The sequence below is a fragment of the Artibeus jamaicensis genome, unplaced genomic scaffold (assembly GCF_021234435.1).
Source record: "Artibeus jamaicensis isolate MK-2021 breed Jamaican fruit bat unplaced genomic scaffold, CSHL_Jam_final scaffold_916, whole genome shotgun sequence".
Taxonomy (NCBI): Eukaryota; Metazoa; Chordata; class Mammalia; order Chiroptera; family Phyllostomidae; genus Artibeus; species Artibeus jamaicensis.
This window is the reverse complement of record NW_026522059.1, coordinates 21,270,231-21,280,254: the sequence shown is the minus strand read 5'-3', so window position 1 is coordinate 21,280,254 and position 10,024 is coordinate 21,270,231.

Sequence of the window (10,024 nt, the reverse complement as noted above, 5' to 3'; positions counted from 1 at the left end):
TGAAAACAGTTGAAAATTGCTGGTTTATATGATTAGCATTTTTTCCTTCCTGAGGCCAGCCACTTGGAATCCTTTGTCCATTCTGCTACTGAGTTTTCATTTTTTTATGGATCTTTAAATGAAAAAGTCTTAAAAATATGTATTAAAGACATTAGCCCTTTGTCTATCCTATTCGTCATGTTCACTCTTTCCAGTATTTTTTAATCTTTTGGCTTTACTGATTTTTTAAACACGGAGAAAACTTTCATTTCTATGTGGTCAAAATTATCTGTCTTTTCTTTTTGAATTCAGGGTCTTGTGTCACTCTTTAAAAGCCTTTCATATTCCAGTTTTATTAAAAACAGTCATCTGAGTTTTCTGAAAACTTCTTTTATGGGTTTTGTTTAAATTTATTTTGATCCATCTGGAATTTATTTTAGTATAATGAGTGAGGCAGGAATCTAGCTTAATTATTTTCCAAATGGTTAGCCAGTTGCCCTAACACTATTTATTGACTAATCAAGTCTTTCCTCCACAGATGATACTAAATTCTCAAATGTGCTTGAATTCATTTTTAGATTTTCTGATCTGTTCTGTTTTATTGTTTACTTTATTCCTGTTTCATTCTCATAGTATTTTAATTACTTTAACTTTATAGAAAATGGCCTTTGTTATTTTCTTTCAAATTTTTTTCTCAATAATTTCTTGTATCCAATCATATGCCACAAAAATATTTAATTATTTTTTCACACTTCACAAAATCAGTTTTCTAACTGGGATCAGAATTAATTCATAAATTATATTACAAATAATACCACCACAATAATTAGTCTATAACTTATATCTTCCTAAATATTGATGCCTCAGTAGAATTTTAATTTTTCCTTTGTTTTTCAATGAGCTTATCCATAGATTTTTGATTGTTGATTTCTACTGTAAATTGGATCTTTTCTTTCTGTATAATTTCAAACCAACTTTTTGGTTTACATAGAAAAGTTAATGATTTCTTTGTTTGTTTTTTAAACTAGTATGCTGACTGAGTTCTAATTATTTCCCATTATTTTAATTTGCTTTTATTGGACCTTCTAGATAAGAAACCACATGTCTGGGAAATACTGTCTTCTCTCTTACAATATTTGTATTTTTATTTCATTTTCTTGTCTAATTTCATTTTCAAAACTTAGAAAAGCATCAAAGTAATAGAAAAGAGATGGGGAATTTCTCAGGGCAAGATTTATTAATATCCTTGGATAAAATAAAATGCTAAGAATAATTCCTTTTATCCAGGGAAGCTACTTTTATATATAGTCTTTACCATATGAATCATTCTTGGTCATATTTTCAAGCTCAGCACACAACTCTTGCCCTATAATTGCTCTAATAATTTTGAAATAAAAACATTGATAGCTGTGGACAGCTATAAATAACCAAAATGGAAGGCATTTGCACCATGTTTTCAAAATGCACTTGTTTAGTTTCACTTTACCATTAACTTAAACCATATGGAAAGGGCAAGTTCTTCACAAACACATTTTACAAGTGGCATATGCAATAAATGATAGCATTTGACAAGTTTTTACCAGCTTATTTCTTTTCAGAGCCAGAGAAGCCAGTTGTAACAATCAATGTAAAGTGAAAAAGCATGCACCTTAGCAATCCAAGAATTTCTTTCTTTTGGGGACCTGTGTTAAATCAAGTTTATACAGCAGCAGATTTGCTGGACAGGTTGCCATATATCCACTGCTTTTCCTTTTTCTCCTGTTTCAGAAGCTGTAGGGTCAGTGATGTAGCAGTGCCTGTTAAGTGCCATTTGGTGATGAGGTTGATAACTTTTAGAAGTTTCAAGCTGAACATATTGATGGACTTCCAGATGTTCTGACTTCTTTGATCAACTTGGGAAGCTGAAGGCCAAGCAAGCTTTACTGCACCTAAAAATACCAACCCAGGCTTCTCCACTGAGATGCTCTTGGAGTTATAGCTATAGAAACAAGACATGAATAGGAATAATAGACAGAAGCATTACTTAAATCATTGACCTAAGGGCATCTAGATTTAAACTGTGAACATCTTTTTTGGCATTTGTTAAAAAGTGTGTATATATATCATGTGTATATACACCCTCTGATGTGTGTATATGTATCATGGTCTGTATATTGAAACTTGGGCCTGGAGTACAAGCAGAGAGAGATGAGAAGACAAAAGTGAAGTATGTTAGAGGTATAATGAAGTCAAGGTTATGATTGCTTGAAGAATAGAGAGTTCTCCAGCTGGTTAATTCTACTAGGTTGGCCAAAAATTTCATTTACCTTTTTGCATATGGTGGCTCTATTAGTGTTTAGTTGTCTTCAACTTCATTCAAAAGAATTTTGTTAGATTGTATTGTGACAGCTGTCATATCAACATGCATTTTAAAAACTTATCAAAATTGGTGAATTTTTGTACAGTCACTTTGATATTGAAGGTGGAAGAAATACACAACATTTTTGATTTATTATACTTTATTATTTCAAGAAAGATACAAATACAACTGAAACACACAAAAAAGATTTGTGCAGTTCATGGAGAAGATGCCATAACTAATCTAACAGGTCAAAAGTGGTTTGTGAAGTTTCTTGGTACTCTTGACATTCTGGCCAAATAATTTTTTGCTGTGGAGCTGTCTAATCATTGGGAGATGTTCAGCAGCACCCCTGGTCTCTACCCACTAGAAGCCAATAGTGGGAGATAGCCCACATACTCAAAATATTCAAATCAATACAGTTATTGATGAAAATGAAAAATGGGTCTTCTATTTTATTGAAAAAATGGAATTTTTGGCCAACCCAATACTATGTTTCCAGGTGGCTCTTATCTGCACTCACTGGGAAAGCATACTTCCTCACTTTTAGGGAAGAATTAAGTTGATTTATTTATATTTAGTATTTTATTTTGATTTATGGTAAATATTTAGTCCTCTTTTAGGTTGCTATTCTAAATAACTTATGAAATTTTTTAAATGATTAAATTTGGTGATTCTATACAGGATCATGATCCAGATTTAGGAGCTCATGCAACTAATTATAAATAGAATGCTTTTCATAAAAACCAGGAATATAGGAAAAGTGACAAAGGTGAGAAAGGGCAAACTTACAGTCTATGAGTGTTGAAAAGGTGAAGATAAGGTAAGATAAACAATGGGTATTGTCTGAGATGATGCTGCATAGGCAGTGATGCGTGCTGTGGCTATCAGGTTACAGTTGGTGCTGAGTTCTAATAAATTAAAAACAGGTAGATCATTCAAGATGGTGATTTTCAATTTGCTCTGTTGATTAAGCAGCCCTAACACTTGATACTCTCTCCTTCTCTCCCCAAGTAATTATAGATTTATGCCATTATCTGACTAGGAACAATTTTACTATCAGAAATTGAACTATGGTATAAGAATAAGAGTTTCTGAATCTAAAAATAATAGTACATATAATTTATAACATTACATATATGTATGTGTATATATATATAATATAATCTAGTTACCCAATTTAATACAAAGGATGAGCCTTACCTACTGAGTAATAATTCTTAATTCAATAATTTCATGTCAAATTATTTTGACATATGTGAGAAGGAAAAGCAGGCACCAAAAATTTAAAAGAGTTCCAGAAAAATTTAACCTGAGATATTCCATTTGCTAAATTAAATTCATTGGGATTTGAATAAGGGAAATAAATTGAGATGGAAAGGGTCTTCTTTCATGTGGGTTTTTTTTTTTTTTTGGATATGCCCAGTAACTATTCTTTGTTTTTAGAGTCAATTTTATTCCAGGAACAAAATATGAAAGTAGAAATAAAATGACTCTACAATTTCCAAAGCAACTTAAAACTTCTATGTGTTATGTTCTAGCATAGAGCATCACCCCCATGTTCCCGGTAAGGGATACCTCTATTGGCTCTTTAATGAAGACACTGGGAGCTCATCAACAAGATATCCTATCCAAGCCATCCTACTGTGGAGCCCACACTGGATAATTCTCCTTCATGCTCAGCCCTTCCACCAGTGTTTCAGTCTTCCATCCTTAAACATGAGCAGATAGTCAAGTACTGGACACTTGAGGAAAGGCTTTGACAAGGAATGTAAAGGGAACAGAAAGAGGAAAAAAGCAACATTTTGGAGGAAACAGAGGCTATGCAAGATGAAAACCTGAGAATCATTGATATCCTCAGGGAGTGAGAATTAGTGCAAACATGAGACAAGCAAGAGCTCTTAGGAATTAAAAACATAAAAGTAGCTTTAAAGAGTAATTGATGAAAGGCACAGTTGTGAAATTCTCTCAGAGGATGTAGCAAAAAGACAAAGAATTGGCAGGTAGAGGAGAAAAAACCTCTTATCTGGAAATTCAGATAATTGGCACAAAGTTCAAGGTTTGAATTGGAATCTATAATAAATATATTAAAAATTAAAATTAAGGAAATGAGGCAATTATTAACTCTAGAAAAAAATATAAAGATTACTAGTAAACACATAGAAGTCATAGTCTTTTCAATGATATTTACAAGCTACTTTTATGTGAACACTGAACAATGATCTAACTAAAATTGTGCTTAGTATTTTGGAAGTGTATGTATGACAGGAGGGGGAGAAGAAAGAGAGCCATACCCTCTGCCCCAGCGAGATCTCAGCAGATGATGCTTAATATTGAAAAAATAAAAGTAGCTGCAACACCATGTGTTCTTGGGAACATAAAAGTAAATAACATTCTCTGAAAGTACTGTCTTTCATAATAAAGTTTCTATGATCTTGTAGAACAATTTAGTTCTTCAAATTATGTGTATGAAGAACTAATAACAAGAAAATTTTCCTTCATTTTAGATTAGAATTTTCTTATGACTAAGATTACTTGGAACATAAATTAAAGTCCTTTTTAACTGAGTTTAATTAAGAGCAGTTACGTGTTATAATTCATAAGTAGCACACATTATTACTGTATATAAAATGTCTTAGTTTTATACATTGTAAAATTCCATTAAATCAGTTTTAAAATTCTGTTTAAAATCATTTCTTATTTAATGTATTCTGTAACTTTATGCAGTGAGGCACTTTTCCACGTTTAAAATAAAGTTTCAGAAAATGAGAGAAGTTTTTTAAAAAATGCCTATGATTTCTCAGGAATTTTGGAACAGTAACAAGATTAGAACATAATATTCCCAGTTCTCTGTCATCATGCCACAAAATCATGTTGAATTTTCACAAATACTTTAAAAATAATAAATAAACAAACCAAATAATTTGAGAATGCCAAAAAGGAAGAAAAGAAGCAACAATATTGGCAGATTTTAAACTAATTGTGCATATTTGACAAGGACTCATGAATTACTGTCACATACAGAAGTAGAGAAGTCAATTTCCCCCACAGCTGTGGGAACCCACAACTCAATAAAGATGAACATGAATAACTATAAACCGCAGAATGAGTGATAAGATCAAGTATACTGTTAGTGAATAATTATGGCCCAAGGCTAATTATAGTCTATCTATAAAATCAGTGACAGAATTATTTTCCATCAGTGGGAGTGATTATTCCTGTTTTTGATTGGAAAGGATCAGATCCAAAACAACTTATCCTTTTAAGTCAGAATATTATTTTAAGCTAGTTTATATGGAATCCTTCTTTAACAAAATATTAAAAGAACAGAAACAAGTGAGTAGCTATAGCTTTGGCCCAGGTTCATCATCTGTAAAAGTAGCATAATATTAGTACCCATCCCACAAGACTGTTGTGAAGGTTAAATGAAATGACACATGGAAACAATTTGCATAGTGTTTCAAGCCATTTTAAAGGTAAATTCTAATTTCATGCTTCTGCTTAGTTCTCTAACTGTTCTTCTATTTAGAAAAATACTTTAATAAACATATTAATATTTTCAACTGATGGCAGGGTCCTTAGACTCAGTCTGAAAGAAGAATACTGAAGGGGGAAATTATATATAAAATGATATAATAATTATGTTAATAATATATTAACAGGAACTTTTGATTTGGGGTGCGGGGGTACAGCCTGGAGGTTTGGGAGTCATGGACAGGGAGGAGAGTTTTAAAAGGGGAAGGATAGTGAGAAATATCCTAAGATGGGGAGGCAGCCCAGTTTAAAACAATCTTCTTAATGATCACTTTTATATTTTCCTTTTCTATGTTGGGCATATTCCCCCTCCCCAAACATTTTTTTTAATAAAAAGTTGGCTACTCACCCAACAGTCTTTTGTTAGTGCAGCTTTGGGAAATGAACAGGGGGTTAAGGATACAGACAAAGAAAGGTCACGGAAGCAAGGCAGTGAATGGAGATTGGGACTGGCAGCCAGAGATGTCTGGATCCTGCAAGCCTCTCCCATGCCCCCGCCACCCGAAAAAACACCTGGGAAACTGCGGAGGGTCCCGACTTTCCCAGTGTCTACAGAATAGGGAGCTGAGCAAATGTGTTTGATTACCGTAGAAAGCTGGTAAATTTGGGCTTCTCAGGATTAACATCATCAGCTCTTCTTTCCTTCAGCTAAAATAACTCGAAACACGAATAAGTGCAAGAGCAGTTCTCGAAACAAGGTCACATAGTGAATAAGTTTTGATGATGTAAGGGGAGTGGATAAAAAAGTTTAGAATGTTTAGTGTTTTATAAAATTGCTTTGCAAGCATCAGCTCAAGCAATTATCATAAAACTCTGAGGCTGTTGAACCTGTTTTTATTTTTAATGAGAAAAGTAGACACAGACACGCTAAGGATATTGTTCAAAGGACCACTGTGAGTATAGGTTTTCCACTATAGTACAAATAAATTCAAGCCTTAGAGGAGAAGTTGATCTACTTCAAATTTTGCCTATAGTCCTCTGAATAGACATATCAACTTAAAAATTGACTATATGCTTAGTATTATTGCAGCTGCTATTTAAAGATTATAATCAGTATAGTTTTGGTAATTCAGAGATTTTTTTTAAGTTTTGCCAAAAATTAGTGTTCTAAAAGAGGTTATTCTTCATGATTATTTTATCAATATTTTATACAATGAGACATATTCCCTTCTATACTGGTTCTGTCTTTTTCCATGACATTTTAATGAAAGTGGATTATTTTAATAAGCCCAGCTCTGTAAAATAAATCTTTAAGCCAAAATGAAATAACAGCTAGGCTGTAAATATATCGTCATCCTATTATCAAAGTACAGATGGAAGTATGGTGTCTAACACAAATGAGGCAAGAATTTAGTGCAATTTAAAAGCAAGTACTCTGGGGAAAGTCAGAAGAAATGAAACTTAGGAAATGAACATTAAGGAAAGGAGACAAATATAGTTTATAAGTTATATGCTTGGGATAGAAATACATTGGCTAGTGCACTCAAAGTCTATGCTTGAATGAGTGCCCAATATGTATCATGCCTTTAAATTTTAGTTTCCTTATAATGGCCCATCATCAGCACAGTTTGCATTCTAAATTCCTATTTCCCAAGTATGCAATATATCCCCTGTTGGAGGTAGCTGACATTTATTTGCATGGCGTAGAAAAAGCCAACTTTTCCTTTTTTTCCTGAATTGTAGTCGAAAGCAAAATGAAAAGTCATTCTTTGAACACTGGTGGTGGTAATCCTGATGTTTGGGCTGTTTTGTCAGCCTTCCCATTAAACTGTATTTGAGATAATCTGATTATCATTTCCCATTGAATTAATAGCTTTTTTATTTTTGCTTGCATGCTGAAGTTGTGAAAGTTCCCCCGTACTTGTGCTTGTCTAAGATTTAGTACTATTTAGTGAACACGAGGCACTTGTTCTGCCAAAACAGTGCCAAAAATTATAAAACAGTGGAGCCAGAAACCCGTACAATCACAGATGACAATGCAAAATAAACAGACTAGAGTGGGCCACCACTACGGGAGAACTCATTCTTCTTCTTCCATTAGATTTCACTACCTGAAAACATTCCTCTTTGACAGTGTCATCTATAATCATTTCACTTTCTCAAGTTCAAATAAAAAGGAATTTTTAAGTTGATCTATAAATACTTGAAAATGGCAATTTCATCAAACAACACATCTGTGGTATAGCAGTTAAGCACCTAATTCTACCACTTTATCAGTCATATTGTTAAGCTTTGTGTACCTTACCATCGTTATTGATAAATGAAGATAGTAAGAGTGCATATAGTTCACAGGATTATCGTGAGGCAGAAATGAGAACCTGAATGGTGAAAATAGAACTTGGCACATGGTAACCCAATCAACATTTGTTATGTACTGGTTCTGATTTTCTTTTTAGCATAATTTTTTACGGTGAATGTATTAGTTAAAATATTTTAGCTATAAGTTTTAGCTCATGTTAGAATGGTCTGAACACACAGAAACTTATTTTCTCACTTAACAGGAAATCTGGGTATAGGCAATACCCTCAAAGGCTCAAAAATGTCAGAATATTAGTCAATGTGTCTGGAATTCTTTTGGTCTCTATGCCCTCAAGTCCTATCTATGATCACAAGATAGGAGTTGCTACAACATTACATGAGAGTTTTCAAAGAAGAAAGGAAGAGGACAGGCAAAGAACAGACCTTCTTTTCAAAAGATTTTTTATGTCTTATTTTCCCAAACTAGATTGCATGCTCACCTGTAGACTAATAAAGAATGTGATATCTATGATTAATAGAGGCCAGGAAGAATTTATCCCCTGGGCCTGGTGCTGGGGGATTGCTACCCAAATAAAACTGTGGTTTTGTTTACAAGGCAGAAGAGTGGAAACACATTGACAAGACAAATGATAGGAAGACTTGAGTGTTTTGTTCCAAAGCTCCCCTGCGATAAAGCTTGACTAACCACATAGATCTGGATTATTACTGGTCTGTTAGTTCTTTGTTAGTTCAACAGCAAAAGGAGGCCAGAACTTATTATTTTGGGTTTTGTTTTGTTTTTTTGTTTCTGAACAAGAAAATAAAGAACAGGCCTATACAATTTTATAAGAAAATCTAATATATGTTGTTAACCCTTTTTCTCAGTATTCATTTCATCAATCTGGTTCATTTTTCCTAAATGATACAGATTGATGTTTCCATTCCTAATTATATTCTCTCTGTTTATCCCCACTCAACATAAGTACAGAGAGATTTTTTGTTTGTTTTATGCGTTTTTAAAATAAATTGGAAAATAATAATCACTGTCGGTTATGAATTACTATATAACTGAGAGGAAAACATTTTTTGTAATTATTTAAAGATAATCTATTTAAAGACAATTTAACAAATTTCTCATTTTCAAAGTTCTGTATACAGCTGATTTTCAAAATTACTCAGCAGCGAATGTTAAATTATGGAAATGCATGTGAAATGCATGCAAAAATTATATGTAAAATTAAAAAATGGGAAACCATACTCATTTGTAAATAATGCAATCAATAGATCTGTGGACTTAATTCTTTACTTTAAAAAAATTCAAAAAATTGGATTTTTATTGAGAATATAGCCAAATATGAAAATGTCTACTTGCAGAATAAAAATCATTTGTTAGGCTTACCCTTAGGTTTTGTATTTATTTTTAGTGTGTGTTCCACCATGCAGGAGTACTACCTTAGTATTCTCCATTTATCTGCTGCTGCCTTTGGTATAGTGCATACCAGAAGTCTCCGAGTTTGCTGTGAGTGTCCCTTTACACCAACGGTTTCTAAGGTATCATAGCAGCTGGCAGTGACACAAATATTCATGAAAACATCATATGATCATTAGTTCATTTTATCCCCATTTGGCTGTTCCAGCCCCATGCAGCTAATACTGTATAATACAATATGTTACTTTATGAAATTGGTCCAAAAACACAAGAATACTGTGTTAAAGAATTGAACGGTATTTGAGATGTGCTAACACAGAAGCAGAATTAAGTTCCTTTATGAGAAGCTGATTTTTCTAGTCTGAAAGCTTGTAAATTAAGATGCATGATTTATTCTCATAAAGGTTTCACAGACGATTTCTATAGCATGAGGATTTTTCAGCACTTTTGAGAAAATGATAATAACTGTAGTTTCTGTCCAAATAATATACTGACTGACCCAACTC